We start from the raw sequence: 24,451 nt of genomic DNA, 5'->3' as shown, positions 1-24,451 counted from the left end.
AATGTCACCTGGGCAACTGACATGTTTTTGTTTTGCTTAGAGCAACTTCCCACTTATGATATTCAAATCGAGTTGATATTGATACCTTAAGCTGTGCTGAAAGGAGCAGCAATTACAGACATCTGAAATTCCTGCAGAAAAAGGCAGTTTAGCTAAAAGACACGGACCCTCCCGACAATGGCAATCCGGCTGCAAGTTAAACACAGCCCTTATATAATTTGCAGCCTATTGATGTGCCAGGCAGTAATTCTCCAGCAGGAAAAAGTCTCGGCGAGAAGCAGGCACAGATGAATGAGATGCTTCCCCTAAATAAGCAATGGAGTGTTCAATGGAAAAGAAAAAAAAATAATAAAAGAAAGGAGGAGAAAATAAAAAAGAAAAACAAAATGCTCAGCCTGGAGCAATAAGTGGAGTTGACTAGAAAAGTACAGGGCTTTTAAATCATCCCTGCGCTCACATTTTGCAGCACTAAAGGATTTTAATCTCGGCCAGCATAGTCTTATTCCAGCATTGCTTTTTTGGGGACAGCTTTAACCTTTGGTCAGTAGGATTGCTTGGCTTTAAATACCAGAGGGTTTCTTTCCTTTTTGACATTAGATAAAGAGCAGTTATATTTCTATTTTTGAATGTCTAATTTTTCATTTGTAATTTGCTGGAACACTGTAAGAAGCAACATTATCTAATTATATAATTAAGGGTGCTGAGAGGTGTCACTTCTCTGTACAATTTAAATTAAGAAAATCATATTTATTTTTTTAAAAAACTCCAAATGCTTTCAAATCAATAAAAAATAAACTTTTTAATTACACAACCCTGCCATATTTAGGGAAGCTAAATTAGCAGCTGAAATCATACAATTTGAAGCAGCAGATGATTTTCAAATTGTATTTAGTAGATGAGTGCTGGAATATCTAAGAATATTTAATATTTTCTCAGAGGTTTCTATGCTAAAGATATTTTAATGAGAAATGAAGGAAAAAGTGCTCACCCTTGATCTGGGCAGAGCAAAGAGAGCTGTGTTTATTGCTTTCCAGTAAGTACTTAATGATACCAGTTTTGACGTGTGGGTGTAAAATATAAACAAACTTAAGTACACACATGGAGATCTGTATGTCTAGATATGTTTATCTCTAAGTATTACAGAGATACTCTCTGTATGAGCTCTGAGTGAAGCTACACAGATGCACAAACAATAATTACTTCTCCACAGAAACAAAAAAAAAATCCTTTCTAAGTCAAAAAGAGCCTATTGTGTTTGAAGTTGCAACAGCAAAAAAAAAAAAAAAAACAAACAAACAAAAACAAACCCACATCCTAAAATTATATCTATTTAGCAAACACTCTGCTCCATTTAGGAACTCTGCCTTTTAAATGAACAAGCAAATTTTTAACAGATCCGCGTGTTTTGTAAAATATGTCAAACAAACTAAAGAGAAGGTCTCCTAATTACTCATCAAACAGCCTGCAGTCAGCAGGGAATGCAGCCGCAGTGATATGTTGCACTAATGTTAGGGCAGACCCGAAATATTTCCTCTTGGAAAATAACAACAGCGGCGGCGGCGGCACCCGCTCGGCAGCGCCTGCGGCTCGGTCCTGCCAGGACTCTGCCTGTGCTGGGCATTCCAGGGGGGCAGCTGGGGGCTCCAATTAAACCTCACTCAGCAGCCACCTCACGTGGCTTTTTGGGGTTAAACCCGCCGTGTTCTGGACAAAGTTTTGTGTTCACACAGCTTATTTATCCTTTTTTTTTCCTTTTTTTCCTCTCCTTCTTTGTATTAAATGTCTACCACAGCTAATTAGAAAATATGCAGAACTGCTTCCTGGTTGAAGTGTGGAATTGTGTTAAAGCCCGTTAGGTAGGAACAGGAGAAAAGTCCCCATTAGGCATATTAATGCCAGTCCCTTTTAACAAAGCTGCTCCCTGCTCTCGGCGTTGGAATTCATTTGAAAATAAGAATACTGCGGAATTAGTGGCCTTCCTTTCACAGGCAGGGTGATGTTATCTGATATTAGATATATATAGATTATGCTGGCAGGGTAATCAGAGTGAAATTCCTTATTTCTGCGTAATTGCTATAAGCAAGGCCCTCTTATCCTGCTCTCCATCCTCAGCCAAAACTCTGAGTCACTTCAGGCTTTTTTCTAGGCAGCAGCTCTGGCACAGGGCTCACGGTTTGTAACTCTTCATGTCTCCCCTAAAGGGAGCAAGAGATGTTTGGCATGTCCCCAGCATGAGACATTTTTAAAGGTATATTTAAGACGTGCGTGTGTGTCTTGCAGAATTAAGGGTAGTAAGTAAAGGTTTGTGAAAATCCACAGCCTAAAATGGTCTGACCCTCATCAACTCCCAGCCTCGCTCCTCTGGCTGTTGGTAAATGTGGAGAGAGCTCAGACTGCCAATCTGCAGTCATTTACATTGAATAATTAATCTGATGTGCACCCCAATAGCAGCAAACAGAATCAGCCTGGTAATTTCACTGTGGCAAAGAATAGAATCCAACCCATAATTTCCACTCTGCTCTGATTTATTCTGTAATTCATATTTTCAACAATATGCAATCCATTAGCAGTACAGAAAAACATGCAGTAACTACTTGGGTGGACTCAGGGTTCTTGGGTTGCTCACAGACAGATGGCTTGGTTTGTGATGTTTCTGGTTTATTTTCCCTCCGCACTTTGCTCTCAGTTCTGTGGAACTGGTTTACTACTTCCATAGGATTTTTAAGATAAGTAGAAGGATTATTGGTCACACTCCTTGAAATTCATCATGAAGTGGGGCCGGCTTTGACTGCAGCTCGTTATTTGTTGCATCTCTCTAAAGTGGAATATGTTCAGGACACGCTCCCTTCCAATCTTTACAGAGAGGAAAACACTCTCAGCAGAATCTGCCTTCGCATCAGCTCCTGGAGGGTCCTTAAATAACTTCTCTCCAACGTGGCAATATTTCAATATCTGCTAAGAGATCCTTGTTAACAGGAGGGACCCCGGATCTCATAACTGGGTTTTTATTACAAATCCCAGGGATGTTTGCTCTATAGATACAAAAGAAAACTTCTGCTCTCTTGACTTTTTTTAAGGTAAATGTTTCAGGGGTTGTGTTTTTAAAACTATGTATATTTGGTAAATGCAATTCCCTGCCTTCTCTTAGCGGAACTTTATTTTCTTCCTTTATAGTAATACATAGATCTGAAATTCCAAGGGTTTCTGGTGCTTTTCAGCTGTCACCTCAAGTCAAAATCATGGAGTTCAGCTATAAAAAAAAATGTATATAATAAATTTAACTTGACCTAACTGGAGGCTTTTAAAGTAAGCAGGTATATTTGACATTTAAAAAAGAACATTACTATGCCTGACTGTACTATCCATGTATCTCCTTGCTGCTATTTATCCCACAAAAAGCCAGACTGTGTCCTGAAGTTCAGTCTGCTCATTTCAGCAACAGACGGCAGGTCGGACACTTTGTTAAAATGGAAAAGACACTTGGAAAAGACACTGAGCCCCCTGAATGCGACCTCCAATCCCACCTCTGTATGGCCACGGATATTGTAGGATGGTGGATGGGCCCCCCTGTTTTTGCAGCATCCCACAAGGTCCTGAGCGACCCCTCAGCCCAGGGTCCGGACCAGCGCCTGTTCAGCGCTTACCGGGCGATTTCCCCCACCCAGCTAAACTTTCCTACTCCGGTCCAAATTTAATCAATTTTTTTTTTTTTTTTGTTTTGCAGCCTTTTGTAGATTGAGTCTTTTGTTAAGAAAGGACGTCTTGTTTCCCAAACACGGCGGGAGGAATCGCTGGCATCAGAGTGCCACCAAAAGGCAGCGGAGGAAATCGGCAGGCAGGCGCTGACCTTTGCAGAGACAGCTAAGGTTATGCACATAACATTTGCTTGTTTACTTTGCAAAATAAGCAGTGAGTTGGAAACTCCGAGCTTAGCAAGCGTCTCGCTACACCTGAAAAGCAACACTGACAACAACAGCAAAACCCCGCGGTTGTTGCCGGGTTTTGCTGTTGGTGCGGGTGGAAGCTGTTTCCCGCTCCCTTCTATATCTATCATGATGCAACTTTAATAACGTTAGCCAAGACTGCTCAGAAAATCACAGCTGTAGCTGGAGGCGAAAGGGAGAAAAAAAAAAAAAGGAAAAAGAAGAAAAGAAAGAAAGAGGGGGAAAAAAAAAAGCTAAAATGAGGTGCTTCTCCCAAGCCTCACCTAGTGAGCTGAGTATTGGCTTATGCGTGAGAATAAGCAAACGAATCGATCGCTGCAGTAGGTTGATGGCTACTGGTCGTTTTGATGGATATGACGGTAAAAAAAAAGTCCAGATTGGTTCACAGTGGACCTCAAACCATGTCAGCTAAAACCAAAGAGACAAAAAAGTGACAGCTGCGGAGAGTACACTGCAGGCAGTCAATGGTTCCTGTGATTTATTGTTCCATCTGCCTTGCCGCTGTGAGGACAAGTTCCCCCTGATTTGGTTAAAATGAAAAGGACCTCAGAGAGCACAACGTGTTTTTTGAAAATGTGCAGAAACTATTTTTTTATTTCGTGATTTATGTGCCTTTCCCCCTCCATAATGTTTGCACCAATTGTTACCCAATAATGCTTACTGAAAAATGTGAAGCTTCCCAACCACTAAGAAATCCTCCAGGCAGCCCTCACCCCTCCACCCCAGCACAAAAAGAGAGGGGGGGAAAAAATAGAAGAGGGGGAAAAAAAAGACTAAAAAAAAAAATACCTGCATAAATAACCCAGGCTGTCAAAGCCAAGCCAGAAAACTAGTTTGTCTCTTTTTTAACCTTCCTGCTTTCCAATTAACAACCGTGTTTCGGAGCCTGCCAGGCTGCGAGGCAGTTAAAAGCCAGGCTCAGCAAAGGCTGGTGTGTAACCATTTAATATATTAGAGAGTTCTAACCCCGATTATAAATTTGCAGAGCCACCCAAGTGCTATGGCCAAGAGTTTTTCCATTCCAAAGGGTTTCACTGGAGTGGAGGGGACAGAGGGGACGGAGCCTTTTCTGGATTCGCACACCAACTTTTTTCGCCGTTTCGGACTTGAAAAGGAACATTTCCTTCATGCAGTTGATGTAGCTTATTACCCCATTAAAGAGAAGCACCACACGACACTTCTGTCAGGGTAACACCGAGGCCTAATCAACACTTGGAGGTGTAACACAACACAAATAATCTCGCTCCTCAGGGAAGCCGGAGTAGCAGCCTGAGAAACACTCCGGCTTTTCCCCGGGAGGATTCAAGTATGCCATAGCAGAAATATGGTTAATGTTTTAATACATTTATGGAGCATAAATCATAAATGAAGCATTAAGCATCCGGTGCTCTCTCAAAAGTTTGAACAAATACAGGCAAATTGAAGGAATCTGCTAGAGCGAGGTATTGATAATTTTCCATGTGTATCACACAGTGGGGAAAAAAATGGACGCGGGGCCTCGGAGCCCTGCCGCCTCCTCGCATACATTATGTTCCCCACTTAATGCCATATGAACCAGGAACCCACAAGAAGCCAAGGGAAGGCTCTTCCTCTCCCCCTCCAATAAATGTTTCATGCAGATCAGCAAATTTTCAGCAATTTCCCATGAAAAGGCTGGTGGGGGCCTGCGGTGCGCGGCGGGGCGCGGGGTCCCCGGCGGCCTGACCCCGGCAGCGGCCACTTCCTGGCTCCAGGTTTCCTTCGGCCTCGCAGGTCCAGCCCGGTGTCAAAAGCTGGCCTTGTCTCCTGTCTCAGGATGTTGGTTTTACCTCTCAAGTGTTTCCTGAATTTGCAAAAAAATTCTTGGGGTTTCGTTTTTTGTTGGTTTGTTTTTTTTTTTTTCCTTTCTGGCGGCTGTCTGTGTGTTCAAAAGCCCATTTACCTTTGATGGGGAGGGAGAATAAAGCATAAATATGGGGAAAAAAAATAAGAGTAAGAAAGAAAAGGGAAAGAAAAGCAAGAGAAAACAAGAAGGAAAGAAAGAGAGGGAGAAAGAAAAAAAATTCTTAGTCGCTACTGTTGAGCAGGGGGTTTTCTCCCGGGACCAGTTCTACTTTTGGAACATGTTATTGTCAGGCAGAGGTCAACATCTTTTACCTCTTTTTTCCATTATTCAAAATAAGTATTGATGTTATGTTTTAGCTATTTAAAAGCCAGCTGCCTTGCTCATTTCAGATATTTTTCCTGGTATTATTGTATGTGGTAATAGCTGGCCTGTGTATCGTCTTTCACAAAATCTACCCTTTCAGGGTCTCAGTCTTCAAATGATATCAATCAAAATTTATGCAATTCAAAATCCATATGTATAGAGTCCCAGTTCACCTCATTTAATGATAATAGTAAACCACATGTTGTGTACATGTCTGAAACACTTTTCTAGTTCTTGACTGTATTAACCCTAGGGGCACTATGTTTTTGTACAGCTTGCCCAACTGAGCAGCATAATATATTGATTAATACTTGGCAACAACTGCATTCTTGAATAATAAAACCATGAACAAGGTAAACGTGCGCTAATAAAACAAGAAGAGTGTCAATATTATTTGGGGATGTATGTTAATAAAAGATGCTAAAGAACAGGCGAGCCCCTGGCCCCACAATTAACAAAGCTCAGTGCCTAAAGCTGCTCCCATTCCAGCCCCGTGTGATGTCGTTATCCGAGAGCCTCCTCGCCTACCTGGGCATCCGTGAGACGGCCACAACAAATGCTCCATATTTATGGGGGCTGCGTCCAGCACTCGGGGAAAAAAGTTCAGCTTTTCCCGCTCTGCAAAAGGCAAATTAAAATTAACAACATTTCATTGTTACCCCGATTCTTCCCAGGCAGAGCCCTGTGCAGGTAGCACCAGCAAAACCTGCAAACAGTAACTGATTTTACAATAGAATTTGCTTCTTACAGGCAGTATTATTTACTTAAGCTTTAATATACAGTTCGAAATAAGATTTGCTTTCATGGAAAAACACTAAAACATTTGGCAAAGGAAGAGCCGAATGTTCTCCTTAATTTGTTTTGGCAACTCTGAAAAATAGATCCCATTACGCTCACGTTTGCATTCCAGAAACATAACAACAAATTATCATTTTACGAAAATCAAGATATAATTAAAAATGGGGGGATATAATAAGCAGCAAGTGAAGGCAGAAGAAGGAGGGGGCACATGTGGAAAGCAATGCTTCCAGCACTGGGGAAGGCTGAGGAGGGGAAAAAGCAAAGGACACCAGCTGAAAAGCTATTGCCAGAGCTTATTTATTTTGGAGCCGAGAGAGGGGGGGAAACAACAGAAGAGGGAAGGAATTTGAAGTAAAAATTGTTTAGCAAACAGTTAAAATAGTTTCATGCCTTTCTTTCTTTTTTTTTTTTGTTTTTAGGGAAGACAATATTTAAACACAGGTTCATATTCATATTTCAGTCATTTGACTTTGGTGGGAAAACAAATATTGAGGAATTAAATACAATTATGGTTTGATTAACTGGAGCTGGTTCCTAAAACCACAAGGTATAGCAGCAAGATTGCATCTGTGTCTTCCCTCAATGCCATCCACATGAGTCACAGCGAGGCAGGAAAGCTGTTGACAAATTAATACTTTAAGAAAATAAACTATGGTCATGTTGAACATAGAGCAACTTTATCCTGATTAATTTGTGTTGGAGTGGCTCCAGCGCCCTTTACAAAGCCGCGCAGTTTGTACAAATGTAATTTCCTAATATTTACATGAGGAAAGCCTCAGCCGTTAAGATTTGCCTCCAGTGTGAGTTTTGTGGTTAGCAAAAAGACAATAAAAATACAGAGAGGTAATTGTAAGCACATTTGGAAAAAAAAAAAAAAAGAAAAGGGAGAGAGAGAGAGAGAGAGGGGAGGAAAAAAAAAGATCCCTGTTTCTCTCCACTCCTCCTTGCAGAGCCCTATAAAAGTGGCAGTGCCGCGGCTCTGCCAGGCTCGGGGCTCGGGGCTCGGGGCTCCGCGACACCCAACGCTCCCAACGCCTGGAGCGGCACCCCCGAACCTCCAGCGCCCCAAATTCCCGGGCATGGGGGTCCCCACCAACACCCGCTGCTCCAAACCCCGTCCCCAGCCTCGCCCCACGCTCTCTGTCATTTTACGTCTTTATTTAAATACAGCGTCAGGCGCTCGTACAATTGTCAAATTTAATAAATATGAGGAGGGGAGATGCAGTTAGAAGTGTTGCTTTGTTTGAAGCATATTAAAAATAACCTTTAGTTTTAATGAGATTTCTCTCTTTCCCCCCCCCCCCCCAATCAGTTTACACAATTTTCCAGATGCAAAATGAGCTTTTGGCTGTAAAATATTTTATCACATTGTCTTACACAATAAAGATTAGATGTTTTTGCTCTCTCTCAACTCCACCGCAATTATTTTTTAGTGTTTGCAAATCATAATATCATTTAAAAACCATATTTTATACCTCATCTAAAATACTTTTATAGCAGTGTGATGAAAAAAACCCAACACAACATCTATTTAACTACTCTTTTAAGTGGCTGTAATATGCTTTAGTATAATTTCCCAGAAAAAGGCACAGCTAAAAAAGCTTAGCTGTTCTTGAAAACAAATCTCCCAAGAAGCATCTTTGCAAAAAATCCCTAGAATTTAATTCCCCTGGCTGAGGAGCCCAGAGAGCCTGAATATAAAAATAGTAGCCCTGTCATTTCACATTCATTAAGTGTGAAACTCAGAAATTAATAATGTAAAAATATGCTTTTTAATTAGTCTTACATTCTGCCCAATGTACTTAAATGGGATCAGCAGCTCCCTAATGATTTTTTTCTTAATAAAGTATTAGCCTGTGATGCACTGGGGTTGACAGGTATGATAAACTGGAAAGTACTTTTGGAGGCGTATGAATGATACCAAAATAGTACTCTCCCATTTAAATGTAATTAACATCAGGGAGCAATATTACATGAAGAGAGAAGCCTGCAAGATTTTTATTCCAGGGTATTTTTTTTTTTCATTTCTTGTTTTATGAGTAGTTTGATGATTGCAGCAGTGATTTTATAATTTAATTACCTTTGTTGAAAGCTAAGCTTTTGCTAATAGCAGGTCAACAGGATCATAAAGCAGCCTTCAAAAATATTAAAAAGGAGGTAAATCCCCTCAGCTAAACCTGCACAATAAGAATGCGGGTGCGCATGTGTGGATGCAAAAGGTTTTATGGACGTATGGATATACAGGCTCCACGCCTGTTCCCCTGTTATTTGTTTACTGTGTTATTGCAAATCAGTATTTACTCTCCAAAGGGCTCTGTTATACATTAATTATATTTTTTTAAAGAAAAGAAAAAAGGAGGGAAAAATAAGAGAAAAATAAAATTAAGAAAAAAAAAAAATAAGAGGGGAGAAAAGAGAATTTTTTAAAAAAGAAGTAATTTAAAAATTGAGAGAAAAATTTAAAAATAGGGGAAGAATAATTAAAAAAACCCAAAGTTGTGGAGAAATCCATCTGACACAGCCTGGATTTTCCCAGGACCAGTAGGGCTGAGGAGTGAAGCCACTCACTCTGGAGTAGGACCAGGATTCTCAGTTCCAGCATCCCTTCCACAAACGCTTTTCACTTTTTTCCATTTCCAAAGGAGCCGACTCTACACCAGGAGATAAAAGATCACTGTTGACCTGCACTGCTTGCGCAGGAGTATTCCCTAACTTATTTATATGCCAAATGTCACTTGTGTTTACTGAAGAATTTCTCCTCATATCTCGGAGTCACAGCGCTCCCCAAAGATGCACTTGCCATAGGGTAAACAAGCAGGGAGGAGGGCAGCATTCCCAGCTCCCTCCTTCCCAAACCAGAGGCTCCTCCATGGGAGTCACCTTCCCCAGCACACCCTGACATTTCTCTTTGCAGGCTGGTGGATGGATGGGTTGAGGTGACAGATGACAGGAATGGCTCAGGACACGGATTCATGGTGGCACTGGGGATGTGGCTCCATGTGCCTCCTGCCCTACTTTCAATGTCTCTTCTCCACCATGGTTCCAAGTTGGAATAAAGGGAAACTTGGAGCTGGCCAACCTATCCAGGCAAAACCATGGTCAGACCACAGATAATGAAATGGATTTTTTATTTTCATACTGGTTTTCATTTGGCTTTGGGAAAATAGTCAATCCAACAAACAAACAAACAATCTACAATTTATTTTTTTTTTAAACTCAATCTTCCATTATAAACATACCCTTCAAGGCTGATCCTGGTTCTGAATATCCCAACTAAACTGGAAGGTCTTAGGCCAAGTGAAGCACCCATCCAGCAGCCAAGGTGGGGTCAAACATCAAGGTACAGTCATACAGAGGGGGTTCAGGTTTAACACTCAGCAAGAATTCTTCATGGAAAGGGTTGGCAGGCATTGGAATGGGGTCCAAGGAGCAGCTGGATGTGGCACTCAGTGCTCTGGGCTGGGTGACAAGCTGGGGATCGGCAGTCCTGGAGATCTTTTCCCACCTTAACAATTCTGTGATTCCCCATGAATGCAGTGCCACACTGATGTGGGGTGGGGGGCTCAGGGCCCAAATGGCAGCACTGCCACACGGGAATGCAGCTCCATCACTCCAGCACATCCATTTCTCCTACTTTGGTAACTTAAAACGTCCTTTAAAAATGCGATCATGAAATGTCATTTCTTTCCTATTTATCTTGGCGCTACAAAACTGCCCAACTATTGGCTATACGTGAGCTCTTTTATAATATTTTTCCAATCACAAACACCATTCCATGGCTCCCCAGGGATCCCTGTGATGGATCTAGCTATCTATCTATCTATTTACGCGTTCATGAATCAAATCATTGGACTGGAGAAAGTTTGGACAATCTACAGCTTTCATAAGATTTCACCCAACTTACACTTCATGGGAGATTTCCAGGAGTGTGATGTTATTTGCACCCCTCTCCTCTTTCCCCACGGGATTTACTGCACCCACCCCAAGATCCAAGCTTAAAATGCATGTCCAGCTCCCAGCCTTCAAAGGGAGTTTTCCAGGAGCAGGGATGTTTTAATGGGCAGCTGAATCAGAAACTAATCATCCGAACTGCCCTCATGTAAACATGCCCTGGAAATTTTATTACGGAGATATTTGGGGTTTTCCTGATAGAGAATAAAAGACAAATAATCGAACTTATTGGAAAATATTTACATAGGGCCACAGAGTGCAAACCTTGGGAAAGCTGAGCAGTATTTGCTCAGAGGAATAGCCCTGGTGCAGGCAGAGGAGCGGATACTGCTCGGCTGTCCAGGGAATTGGAGGGAGTTTGTCTGAGTCAGACATGCCGGCGATGGCCCCACACTGGGGCATCATAATGCTTTAATTAATTAATGTCTGTAAACTGTTTGGTGATCTTGGGATGAAAGGAGTTCTGGAAATGCCAGGTATTATTGAAAATTAATTACTCCAGCCTTCCCCCCAAATCTTGCTAAACATATTTCATTTTTTAATCTATCCTGCTGCTTTAATAAAGCTCATTGCAGAATTATTTTCTGCTAAATATTAAAGGAAAAAAAAGAGAGGGATCCATTTAAGCAGAGGATTGAGCTGCAGCAGAAAATATTGTACAAAACTCACAGATTGGGGGGACAAAGTCTCTGTGTGTGAGGCAGGTACAGGCAGAGGACACTGTGGTGAGAACAAGCTCAATCTGTGTGTCCCCATCGTCCCTCTCAGGGGCCAAGGCAAGACCTGGCATTCACATGGGGCTGGAGAACCCCACTCCCATGGGGAAACAAAGCTGGAGAGGCAGGACCAGTCTGAGGCATCCAAGGACAGCACGGACTGTGCAGCCCCCGCCACGTGCCGGCGAATCAATCACTCCCAATGCTATTCATCACTCCATCACAGGAGACAGAACATTTGTATTATTTATACAAGTCTGAAATCATTTGGTGTTACTTACTGAAGAGTCACCTTCCACATCGTCATGGAGCAGAAGTCCCAGAAGAGACTCCAGGTCCAAGCCCCACCAGGCACATTCCAGATGTGGTCTAAACAATAAACCACAACAGATAAAATAGACATTATTATAGTTTGGCTTTGCTTTATTTTTTTCAATGCTGCAGTTTTCTACACGTGAATTTTAATTTACGTAACACAGCAATTAAAGATTTTGTTTACTTATAAGGGCCAGGCCTATGGTCTGGCTTGGGTGCTACAGGACTGGTAGAGTTGGAGCATCTTTCAACTCTTCTTGGGCCAAATCAACACTTCTACCACTGCAAGCAGACAAAGCCAGTGTGTAACACACATCTCCTAAGTTCAGGGAGAAAATGGAAGGAAAATGTCCCAGTGAAATTTCCTATCTCTAAAATGACCTTACTCTGTACCCTGCAGAGATGTGGGCCTTGCAATGACCTGTCTTCTCCTGGAGCATCCCAGCCCATTTCTCTTGGAGCCATTTGAGCTTGCTGGGATAAGCAAACAGCTGCGTTAGTAGGGCATCCATGGTCACTCCAGCAAGAGCAACCATCAGCACTGACCTCTGCTCCTCCTCCTCCTTCTCCTCCTCCTCCGTTTCCTCCTTCTTCTTCTCCAAAGTACATCCTCAGTCATGCATGAATGAAAGTGGGAACTTCCATTCCACTCCTTCAACTTCTTCCCAAAAATTCTGAAAGAGATGAAGCCCTTCCTTACAATATTCAGTCAAATCCACAGGTCAAGTGTCACGTCTCACCAACTTTCCACAGAAAAACACACGTTTCACCAAATATTCCTCGGGCTACTTCTGAAACTGAACAGCAGATGGGGCTACAGAAATCATCACATTAAAAAAAATTATATGAAAACCAGCCTTTTACATTCTGAAAAGCAATTTATTCTACACCATTTCAAAAAATAAATAGGATTCTCCTTTTCTGTTTTAAGACATCAATGAATCTGTCGCATAATGGGCTTTTGTAAACCGATTATCCTTGATAATCTCATTAGCTGAAATTATTTTACTTTTCTAACATGGTAGATTTTTAAATACCTTTTATTTCAGATCCCTCTGGGCACGTTGCAGTGAAATTTACTATTAAGCAAAATAATTATCTATCTCAAACCTTAATGTTAAAAAGTAGAAAAATAAAATAATTACAATCTAAGGGCAGATATTAGAATGGAGAAAGTACAAGGAGGAAAATGGAAATTTCCACAAGTGGGCAAATATCTTCTCACTGTTAATAAACAAACCATACTTGTTTTCCTAGGAATGTGAAGACACAATTAGTGGTTGATGCAAATGACAGGTTTGTGTTGAGGTGGGGTTTGCACCTCCTGTGGTGACTCCAAGTACGGTGACTTCGCGCTTGGGATGGACGATGTTCCTCCAGCTCCCACCCAGGAGCTGCATCACACACTTCCCACCCAGACCTGAGCAATTAAGGAGTGTGAGTTGTTTCAAAATCAGCTTAAATCTGTTTTGTTTTGGTTTTGTTTTTTTTTTCCATGTGGAAGTTTGCAGCTGTAATGGGATTACGGTGTCGGCAGAGGGAGGGAAGTTTGCAGCTGTACTGGTTCAGGGGGTAGGAAGCAGCTGTTAAAATAGAGGGCTAATGGTGATTAATTCTTATTATGTGTTTGAAGATCTCACAATGAGTTCAGGAACCAAACCCTCCCTCAGGGAATAAACTGAAGGAGGAGGATTTAAAAAGAGGGAGAATAGAAGGGGAATTTTAATGTACATTTGGCCTAAATGGCCTGGTCTTAAATCACTTTATTAATATTTAAGTAAAATTTAAATCAACATTATTAAGGCAAAAAATATCTAGCCTGGGAAACCAGTAATTCCTGCATATTTATGTAGAATGGGAGATCACCTGTGCTTCCTTAAAAAAACACATGCCAGGGCCAGCAGAGGAACATCCCTTCAGCTAGTAGGGGATGGATGCTGCCACACACTGATGGGAGAACCTCCTGATCCCCACAGCCTTTCTCCAGCAGCTCCATGCCCAAACCACAATGGGAAGAGGTGGGAAGAGACCCCCTCCCACTTCTGCATCCACCAGCACAGTGAGGGAAGCTGGTAGTGATGGGGAGGAAGCAGCACAAAGAACCCAACCTGGGCTTGGCTCCATTTGCAGCCTCTGGGGAACCTGCAGCATTTCCCAGTTCCAGGACAGCTCGCATCAGAGCCAGGTTATTTGTTGCAATATTGTGGCCGGGTCCTACAGCTGCTTTGAAGAGGTCTGTGATGTGCTGGGTGTGCTGGGGCTTCCCCAGAGCACAGCAGGTGAAAGATATGAGATTTCTATTTATATACCACAGCCTGGCCAGGAGAGTGACAATTTAACAGCAAAGGTATGGGGAGAGAGCAGCAGCCCGGAAAGGCAGGCAGGGCAGGAAAGGTTTACCTTGAATCCCTGGGAAATAGTGACCAGCACAGGTGACAGCAGGGTCCTCAGAGCCCCCAGCCCCTCTTCCCTTGGGAAATTTCCCCCAACTCATCCATTCTGCACTTTAAAAACGTGAGGTGATGACTCTCAGGGCCCTCCTGAAGACAAGTAAATGAAGGAAGCAAAAGTAAAGAAGGTGAAAGCAGCAGCAGGGCAAACTCCAAGATCTGGGGTTTGTTTTTCAGCCAAGGCTTTAATGAGGATTAATCAAATATCACACATGCAGAGAGATTTTCATGAATTATTAGAGGGGAGAAATGGCTGGGAAAATGAAGAAAAAGCTAAACTTTTTTTTTTTTATGTGAACTTTTGCTTTCTGAGCTTAAACTTTGAGATCATACTAATCTTTTCAAAGCTCAAAGAGATCACAGAAAGATTTATTTCAGGACCAAAAAAGAAATTCCTTTACCAAAATACCTCTGTCTGTGATTTTCCTGTTTCCACATTTTTAACATGTTTTGTTTTTCAGATATGAAAGAATTGACAACAATAACTCAGGGCTGTACATCCAGAGCACCACAGAATCCTGCCTTTCACATGGCTGCAGCAGATACCCATTCCCAGCAGAGCTGGTTAGTAAATTAAACCATTCCTTCTAGCAGCAACTGATAACTTGGAGCTGATGATGTAGGTCAGAGACATCTGCAGTAAATTATGCCCCTCACCACAGGAGGAAGGGGAACACTTGGGACATGGAGATTGTGTGGATTCCATATTGGAGACCAAAATACACATTTTTACTCATAGCTGCTGCATAACCAGATACCTTACTTGGGTTATTTTGCACCCAAGTCTTCATGGGTCAGTGATAAGGTTTAGGATGGATTTATGGGCTGAGAGTCAAAGACTGGAAAGCGGAATAGGATGGGGTTTAGGTGCTGGGTGCTCAACCACAGAAGCAGCCCAGATGCCCAGAAAAATACAGGATGGCCTGAAAATTGCTGTGAGTTGGCTTGCTGGCTTTGTGGGAGGCTTGGGTGTCAGCAGTGTGTCCATGTTATAATTAATAAGCAATTTCTGTTTGAATGGCGTGTTTTGTCTTCCTTTGAGCACGTTCTCTGCAAAGACAAAGATCAAGACAAACCTACTCAGAACACAACGAAGATAAAAGGGAATCATAAAAAGAGACAGACAGAGGAAAAGGAAGAACAAGGAAAAAGAGAAGACAAAGAACAGGGAGACACCAAAGAGGACACAGAACAAAGATAGGCAAAATGAAAAGACAAAGAAAAGTAAAGACAAAGAACAGAGATGATAGAGCACCACAAAATATGTAAGAGAGGCACAAAAGGGAAAAGGGGGGAAAACAGTGACTGAGAACAAAGAGCAGAGAACAGAGCAAGAGCAGAAACGCACAGGAAGGGAGAAAAATGGGAGAGAATTCAGCCAAGATGAGGCATGAAAAACAGCCCAAAGAACAAGCAAAAATAAACACAATGAGGAGCAAAAACAGCTAATCATCTTCTGATTTGCATTAAAAAATAAGTCATGGGAACAGAGGCTCAGCGACAGAAATGTTGACAAGTTGAATGTCAAGATTTCTCATGTCCTCTAAATTCAGTCATCCTGTCACTACTTATGAAACTGGCTGTGGGAGAAGGGAATGGGAGCTGAAGGATTAGTGCCTGGTGTGGGAGGAATAGCAGGAACCAGTGCTGGCTACAGAAGCAATTTAGAGGGAAGTTTTTGTAAGCAAGAGGTGCCCAAAAAGCAGTCAAAATTCCTTTTTAAAAGCAGGAGATTAATTTTCATGATGAACCAAGAAAATGCTCATGCTTTTTCTTCTGCAGCTTTGCAATAAAGGAGTGCTAGAAATTCTGGTGTACAGCTGTACATGTCTAGTTTTAATATTTCTGTAGGCAGGTCTAGGTTGGATTTAGAAAAAGGTTCTTCCCCAGAGGGTGCTGGCACTGCCCAGGCTCCCCAGGGAATGGGCACGGCCCCGAGGCTGCCAGAGCTCCAGGAGAGTTTAGACAGCACTGCCAGGGATGCACAGGGTGGGATTTTGGGGTGTCTGTGCAGGGCCAGGAGCTGGACTGGATGATCCTCATGGGTCCCTTCCAGCTCAGGGAATTCTATGAGTCTGTGAAAAATCATATTTTAAAACATCAGCTTTACTGAAGCAGTTAATAAAAACCCAGCCGTGGTAGAATCGCCAAGAGCTGTGGGTTTTGAGCAGGCCAAGACAGTCTGTATGGAATTTAACCAGAGAGGCCACAGAGGCTTCAGTCCTGCTGCAAAAACTGCACCAATAAATCATTTCCAAATCTTGACAATGGGCAAAAAAATAATTTATAAGAGGTACAGAAGTTCATGGTGAACATGAACACTCAGGAGATTTGTGCATGCTACAGAAAGGTAAAAAGGGCTGGTGGATTCTGGGGTTTCCCTGTTGGCAAGAGCAGCAGGAGGACACCAGAGCGATGGAGCCAAGCCAGGCAGGGAAAAGTTGAGGCTGTCCCATCCCTGGAAGTGTCCAAGGCCAGGCTGGACAGGGCTTGGAGCAACCTGGGATGATGGAAGGTGTCCCTGCCCATGGCAGGGGGTGGGACTGGATGGGCTTTAAGGTTCTGCACATTGACAGGAGCTCCTCACCTGCTTGGTGGCCCATTGTGTTTCATGGCAGAGCTGAGGGACTGGGATGAAAATGTCATTTTTCAAATCTGAGACAAAAAAACTCTGATTTTGTAAAATACACTTGGAAGAAACTCAAAAGTTGCAGGGTCCAGTTTGGTCTCTTCACACCAGATCTCCCAAGGGATATCTGGGTCTGGTCCTACAGATGTTCCAAAGCATAAATTAAGAAAATAACGTTCTCTTTCAGGTTTCTTGCAGACCAAAGGAGGTCTGGAATTTCATTGGCCATACAAATGCAGAATTGTACTACAGAAGTTTCTTGAGCTGCCACAGCTTTCCAAAACTGAATCTTCAAAGAATTTGTGTTACTTTTCTTACTGAAACATTACTTTTAATCCATATACAGGATCAGCTGCCATGAAGGCCTCAACTATCACTGATTTTATCCTTTTGTCCCTGCTGCAATATGCTATCTGTTATTTTATTGTTAATCATTAACATCTCTATGGAATTTGATGTCACTAATACACAGACCCATCCTCCCTGATATTCCTCATCCCTCATTCTGTGTGCTGGCAGCACAGAAAAACTGGAGTGCACTGGGTTAAATGCTTCCCATGCTGCTCCTTGGTTATATTTTATTTACCAGGATTTCTATAATGTGCAATGTTTTTTTTCCTTTTGAGATTTCCCCATTTCTTTCAGAACACTTTCACCTTATTTCCGGGCTGCTTTTCCCCAAGGGGCAAAGTGAAGGTTCAGAAACTTCATGTGAACTTCCTGAAAAAGAAACAGATCACCTATTAGGAAACCCAAAAGGAATGTGCTGTGAATATGGTTTAATATGTCCCAAAGAAAGAGCTGCCTCTAATCACAACATAAGATCTAAAATTCATTGTTGTACTCAGTTTATTGATTTACTAATGTTTTTATTATTTATGATTTTGATGGCAGATGTAATTCTATTTCCATTATTTGATTCAGGTTAATCAGGGGATAATGTGCTTCTTTTATTCTTTCACCTAAAGAGTCTTCAGGTGCTCAAGACACACATCCAGAACTGCAAATCAAATCCACTTCTGTGCTGCAATTATGGCTATTTCCTTACAAAATTATAATCTGTTTAGAATCTAAGGTTAGTATTTGAATTGAAATAGTTGCACACATAAAAATTACATCTAAGGTAGAAAGATTTTTGTGAGGCTCTGTCCTTTCAGGTGCTTTCACTGCTTTTAAAATACTTGTAAGTGATTTTGGGGATGCACCACTGCTCCTTTGCCCCAAAACCTCTCTGGAGACATTGCTGCTGGATGTGCTCATCCCATCCCTCCAGACTTTGGGAAGAGCAAATCTGACAAAGGTCCTGCAGACAACATCTGTGAAAATGAAAAAAACAACTCACCAAGACCTCAGGAACTTTTTGATTTGTTTGGCTTCAGAACCATTTTGATGATTTAACTCACAGATTGTGGACTTCCCAAATCTTCATTATTTCTGTATCCCAGCACAGAACTTGTATGCTGAATTGCTGGTTTTCTTGGAGAACAGCAAATACTGCAAGAGGTGACTAAAATCAGTTCAGAATATTCAAGGTGAAGGAAAAAACCAGAAAATCATAGCACTGTCAAGGAAAATACCTGTAAGATCAAGTCCAGTCATTAATCCACCACTAAGCCATGTCCCTAAGAACCACAGATACATGTTTTTTAGAAGAGAAATCAGAGAAATGAGATTTTCATGACAGCTGACTTTATTTTACTTGAGAATATTCCATGTATCACTGGTACTTGATACAAAGCCTTGTAAGATCTGGTTGGAAGTTCCTTTTAACACTTTTTATTAAAAGGACACTCTACCATCTGAGTCCTTGTTGCTACAGTCCAAGCTTGGGGTGTCTGAAATAAATAAAGTTTAAAAATTGAACCCTAACAGGCTTGAAACTGGAGTAAACAAAACAAAACAAAACAAACAAACAAACAAACAAACAAACAAACAAAAGCCACAAAAACAAACGGAACCCCCACAGCCTGAGGTTATTTCCGGAGACAGACAGAGGAACAGAGACAGCTCTTGGGCACCCCAGGAAAACAGAGGAAACAAATTCTCTCTTCAGGATGTTTAAAGTCAATTTTTTACTCTCTGTTTTCCAGGATTTACAGAGGTCAGAATGAGGATGCTCCCCCAAAACCTCTTTAGGTCCCATTCCCTTTAGGATATGTGAGGATCCACAATCCTGCAGCCAAAACTTCTTTGTCTCACCTGACGATGACATTGGCTCTATAGCACCTACAATGAAATTAAACAGGGGGATAATCCCACACCTCCAATATTCATGGAAAAAAATACCTAAATCTCTAAATCTGTGCTTTTTTTTCCCCTTTTTGCTTCATTTTTCCGTGACAAAAATGAGCGCCATGGGGAAAGCTGCTCTTCTGCCTTTGCGGATTTAGGAAAAGCAGGGGGAACGGGCTGAAATGCAGGGGTGTAATTTAAATGTTATTATGCCTGAGTTAAATCTCTCCTCTCAAAAATTGGGCCCTGCACAAGGCTGAGCTCGGGCACAGCCCCAAACCACAGCTGTAAAAACCTCGCTCATTTGGAAGGTGCAGTTGTGCTGCGGGACAAACACGCGGCTCTTCCCAGCCCGGCCGCTCTTTTCTGCTCGACACTCTCTGAATTTTATCGCTGGAAAATGAGGGGCATCTTACCCAATTAGGTACTCCATGGCCTAATCAGCTTCTTTCCCGACCAGCAGAATGTGATGTGCCTCGGCCCAGCTGTTCCCTGGTGGTGGTGCTGTCAGTCAGATTCTGCTGGAGAGAAAAGCGATGGAGAGCCCAGGACATTCCTGCACATCTGTTAGCTGGAAACAGGGAGAGCAAAGGATGCTACAGCAATTTCCAGGAACAATAAGGATTAGTTGCTCATCTGATACTAACATTGTGCACCTTTCCCTCTTCTTTAGCGTGTCTGTCAAATAATGTAATTATTAAGGACCAGCAATGTGGCTTTTTATGTGAACCAGCGCTGACTATGCTGGAGTATTGCATTTTTAATTATTATGATGTTAAATGGCTTTAATTGCTGACACTCTCCTGATTCACAGAGCATTTTTATAACATTTATTAAAAAAAGGCCAAAGTTTATTTTACAGTCTGCAATAAAGCAGAACACAAAACCCAGCAATTGGCTCAATGAGCCCAACACATTAGTTCTATACACAGACTGCATATTATTCTTGCTCTATAAGTGATGTGAAAAGCAAAATTGAAGTCCTGCACAAAATTTGATCATCTTACTTAATAACAACAGATGCTCAGAGCGGTGGCATTTTGAAAAGAGCTCTGTATGCTACTGGTTATTAAATGGCAGGACATTTGGCATCCTCCAGCATTATACCATTTGAAAACCATGGAGTCACATAAATAGCCGATGAGAGCTGGGAGGAAAAAAAAAAGCCAGCTCCTGTCTGCATAGCAAAACTCATTTCATTTAAAATATTTAAAATGAGCAGGCTGCCTTTCAAAAGAAAAGTCTGGAAAACTTAGGGGAGGGGGAGCTTCCCTTTTATCTGGGAAATACAGGAAAGCAAATACGTTGGGAGGAAGAGAAGAAATGGTTCAACAGCACGACTGATCAGCCTTAACTGAGAATGCTAATGGCTTCTGCTGCTTTGTGTCAGGAGCTAGCACAGTTTGGGAAAGGCTCTGGCAACAAATTTCCTCCTTGATTTCAAAAGGAAAATATTGGCAATATGTAAGCAAATTACCATAAATGCAGGACGGCTCAACAACGCGTGGGGATCATTTTAATGGAGCAATTCCTATTAAAAACAGGGAATCACCAAAGACGGTGGCTCACTTTCTTTGTAGGATAAATTCTCCTCACACAACATGGGCTGCCTGCAGGTACACCACTGTTAGATTAATATCTACTCTAAAAAGTTCTAATTGAGTTGATGAGCACGTAGAGTGGAGTGTTCTCATTTTTATTTCAGTTTAAGAACAACTCTGTTCCAGTTTTATCAAGGCACAAACCATCAGGATGCATTTTCCCAATGTTTTACTTAGAACAGCTAATTCTATACTCAGTTCCAAGGAATACCAGCAAAGCTGTGAATAAATACCTACATTAGGTATTTTTACCATTAAAAAAATATTAAAAAAAAAAAAAAAACAAATACACAACAGATTTGCCTGCAAGCTGAAGGAAGGATTCGCTGGGCTATAAGGGGGAGGTCTGTGTGCACATTGCTTTTATTTCTACTTAATAAAATCTTGAAGATTGGGTTATAATGGCCGTGCTTCCCCATGCTCAAGTATGGCATGGCAAATGGTGCCACTGTCATTAAGGGTGCATTGTTGTTTGTTTTATGCTAATCTTCCTTCAGTGTGACAGACTGTCACCTGCATGGGGGGTAACTTTCAGCACTATATTAGCCCATATGGCACAAGCTAAATTGTATCTAAGCTATGGGCTAATTATGGATGAGTTAATAAAACCAAGCAATGTCAGTCTGGCCACTTCTTCTGGTCCTCTGCCGACCCCCCAAGTGAGTTATTGCCTGCACTGTTCTCTTAAACTATTTTCATTTTTGCTCTCCGCAACTGCTGCCAAGCTTTATGGTTATAACACTTTAATCCTTCTCCTTTCTCAATCCGGTGCAAGATGAGATTAAAACAATCTCTGCACACTTTTTCCATGTGATAACTTTCCCTGCAAATCAAGAGGCGGTGCAACCTCCCGAATACTAAACACAAACGCACCGCGTTCAGTTTCCTGGAAATCTGCTGGCACAGCTGTGACATAACAAACAGATTTTTGTATTTTCAGGGAGGGAAAAACACGGTTCATCTTCCTTAAGTACAGGATGAAAGAAATGAACATTTATCCCCTTAAATGCACATCCAAGTAACAGAAAACCATAGGAATGGATGAATCTTTTCACGTGTTTTAAGGTCACACAAACACTTAAGTGGTTTTTTGGACAAAGACCCAGCTTCTTTCCCTCCTCCAAAAAGAGGGGAGGGAGAAGACAGTCCCTCCCAAGTGTTAATGTTCCCACATTGCTCCGTCTGCTCTGCTTTGTCCCCACTTGTGCCTTTCAGTTGTCAGCCCTGGCAGCTGTTTCAGGCTCCCTCTTCAGCAAACTTTGCTCTCCCAATTGCTCTGTGCTATGCAGCCAACAAGGAAAGCACAGCAACAAAGTACAGACAGCAAATTTTGGATCAACAGGACAGAAAATGTAGAAAAATCTTGTCAGTGATTAATACAAAAAAACCCCCAAATATTAATAATAATTTTTAAAGATTTCAGCAACAGGAAAAGAAAAAGGGAGGGGAAATGAAGTGAAATCTCCCATCAATTCTTTGCCTCCACTCCTGCAAAGCTCCTGCGCCTGAAAGAGCATCTCAGGAGGAGGTGGAGACCAAGCCCAGCTGAGAAGAAAGAATTACTCAAAGACTGCTCAAGTTTTAACTAAACATAACCCCAAACAAATAATTCCAGAAAAATCTCATTTTGGGTGATATATTCTTCAAACCTGTCAATGACGTCTTTCCTCACACTGAACACTGAATTCAGGACTCAGGGTATGAGATATTCAGGATATGAGACACCCAGGACACCACTCAGCTTGTGGCATTGGCCACCCTCAGCCCAAGATCCCACAGTTTAGGACAGCCTCTCTTTGTCTGTTTGCTTAGCCAAGCCCAAAATTCCTCCATCTTTCCACAGGTCTTGTAGGATTTTTCAGGAGTCGGACTTTGATGATCCTTTAGCTCCCTCCCAACTCCAAATAATCTGGGATTTTGTTTTCTTCATTCAGTCCAGCTGAGTTAGCAATGGAGTGCGACAATGAGAAGGCTCAAGCATAAAACTTCTGGAGCAAAATATAGAAAGTGAGAAGTGTGAATTTGGATGTGGTAGCAGATACTCAGAACTTTCAGCTCTCCCCAGAGGGGTGTTAAAACCTCCCTGTAAGCAAATGTTGGAATTATGTCAGTACAGTGAAGATATTTAATAAAAACTTGCATTAAAAAAAAAAAAAATCCTTCCAGCCCAAGCAGCCTCATTTTTAGATAAAGCTCTGCAGCTCTGAAAGGAAATACCTCAAGGTTGCTGTGCTTTGGAGTGATTACTTCCCCATCACAACTTCATACCCCTTTCAACACAAGTATGAAATAAATAAGGAGATTTCTTGTCCTTTATTTCCTGTAAGGAACAATGCCATGTTTCACACAATGCCTTGTTAAATACAAAGTCATCAGGCAAACTGCCTTTAAACCCATCATATATACTGAAATGTTTCATCTGGAACAGGAATTGTTTTTCCAATTCTGAATTTTACTCTCTCCTTGGCTTTATCCTCTTTCCCTTCTTGTTTTCTTCCCTTATTTTATAGACAGTCTGTTAATCTACTCAGACCTACAGTACTGAAAGCTCTTCTCACTCAGGGAATCACCTCTGGAAGTGTATTTTTGCCTTAAAAGTCAAGTTCAGACCTAATCACCACTTAAATAGCACAAGGAGACCAAGGCAATATTGTTGCTATTCAAGTTACTTAGTCCTTTGCTCAACAAAAATTCTTCCCTAGACTATTCCCTCACAGAATTGAACCCATTGGTTTGAAACTGAGATTAAGTTTTCCCTCTAAAAGATTAACCTAATTAAATTAAATTCTAATTCCATTCAAATAAATTCTGCAATTCTGGAAAATCTTAAGGTTCACGTTACCCCATCAGTGACTCCAACAGCCCTTTCTGGCCTGGTGGAGCTCAACTGGTCTATGATTCTGTGAAATTACTTAACATATTAATTAAGAATGGCAAAGCCTAGTTCAGCCTTCAAAGCTGAACAGGTGCCTCTTACCTTGTTTTCTCTGGAACACCAAGGAACTTTTTTTCTTTGTCTCGGACATAGAAATTACTGCATTGTGCTTTTCTTTCAGATACCAGGACCAATAAAAGTGCCTTTTCTTGGTCAACTGAGGTGATTTGTTTTCAGAATATTCTTCCCCCAGTGGGTGGCCGGGTGCTGGAACAGGTTCCCCAAGGAACTGTTTTTGGCACAAGCCTGTCAGAGTCCAAGAAGAGCTTGGAAAATGCTCCCAGGCACAGGGTGGGATTGTTGGGATGTCCAGGCAGGACCAGGAGATGGACTCGATGATCCCTGCAGGTCCCCTCCACCTCAAGATATTCTGATTCTATTAATATTCCCCAAACCTCTTTTCAGAGACTTCAGCAAGCTGGGCAAGGCAATCAGCAGCTTCAGGAGCTGGAAGCCTCTAGTTCTGATCTGCAACCCAAAACTCGACTGCAGGAGGGTTCACAGGAGCAAACACCCCACAGAAGATGTTTGTGGCCCTGTGGCTGGATCAATTCCTTCCTACACAAGCTTTTCTTGTAACAAACTCTCTCCAAATGACCAGCCAGGCTCTGTGACCTAGCCTTTGTTCTCATGAATTGCACCTCAGGTTGCTTCTTCCTCGGTAGTCATCGCTCTCCTCTCTCACCTGA

At 41.9% G+C, this 24,451-nt stretch overlaps 2 long non-coding RNA genes across 3 annotated transcripts in view; one reads left to right on the top strand and one right to left on the bottom strand.

The window, feature by feature from the left end:
• LOC146767095 (uncharacterized) overlaps positions 1 to 3,860 on the top strand; it is a 31,220-nt gene extending 27,360 nt beyond the window's left edge. The window contains exon 3 of the long non-coding RNA XR_014956201.1: positions 3,725 to 3,860. This is a non-coding gene — a long non-coding RNA (uncharacterized LOC146767095). The remainder of the gene's footprint in view (positions 1 to 3,724) is intronic.
• The window catches only part of LOC110478376 (uncharacterized), a 39,120-nt gene continuing 17,310 nt past the window's right edge, over positions 2,642 to 24,451 (bottom strand). Inside the window, exons 3-7 of one of the 2 annotated variants that reach the window (XR_014956200.1) lie at positions 19,643 to 19,797; positions 11,882 to 19,220; positions 6,661 to 6,750; positions 4,208 to 5,865; positions 2,642 to 3,250 (exon numbers count right to left, since the gene is read on the bottom strand). This is a non-coding gene — a long non-coding RNA (uncharacterized LOC110478376). Of the gene's footprint in view, positions 5,866 to 6,660; positions 6,751 to 11,881; positions 19,798 to 24,451 lie in introns of both variants that reach the window. The other variant, XR_014956199.1, reaches the window with a different exon arrangement.

Source organism: Lonchura striata, chromosome 6 (assembly GCF_050655825.1).
Source record: "Lonchura striata isolate lonStrDom1 chromosome 6, ASM5065582v1, whole genome shotgun sequence".
NCBI classification, from domain to species: Eukaryota; Metazoa; Chordata; class Aves; order Passeriformes; family Estrildidae; genus Lonchura; species Lonchura striata.
The sequence above is the reverse complement of the archived record's forward strand: the minus strand, read 5'-3'. Positions and strand labels throughout refer to the sequence as shown.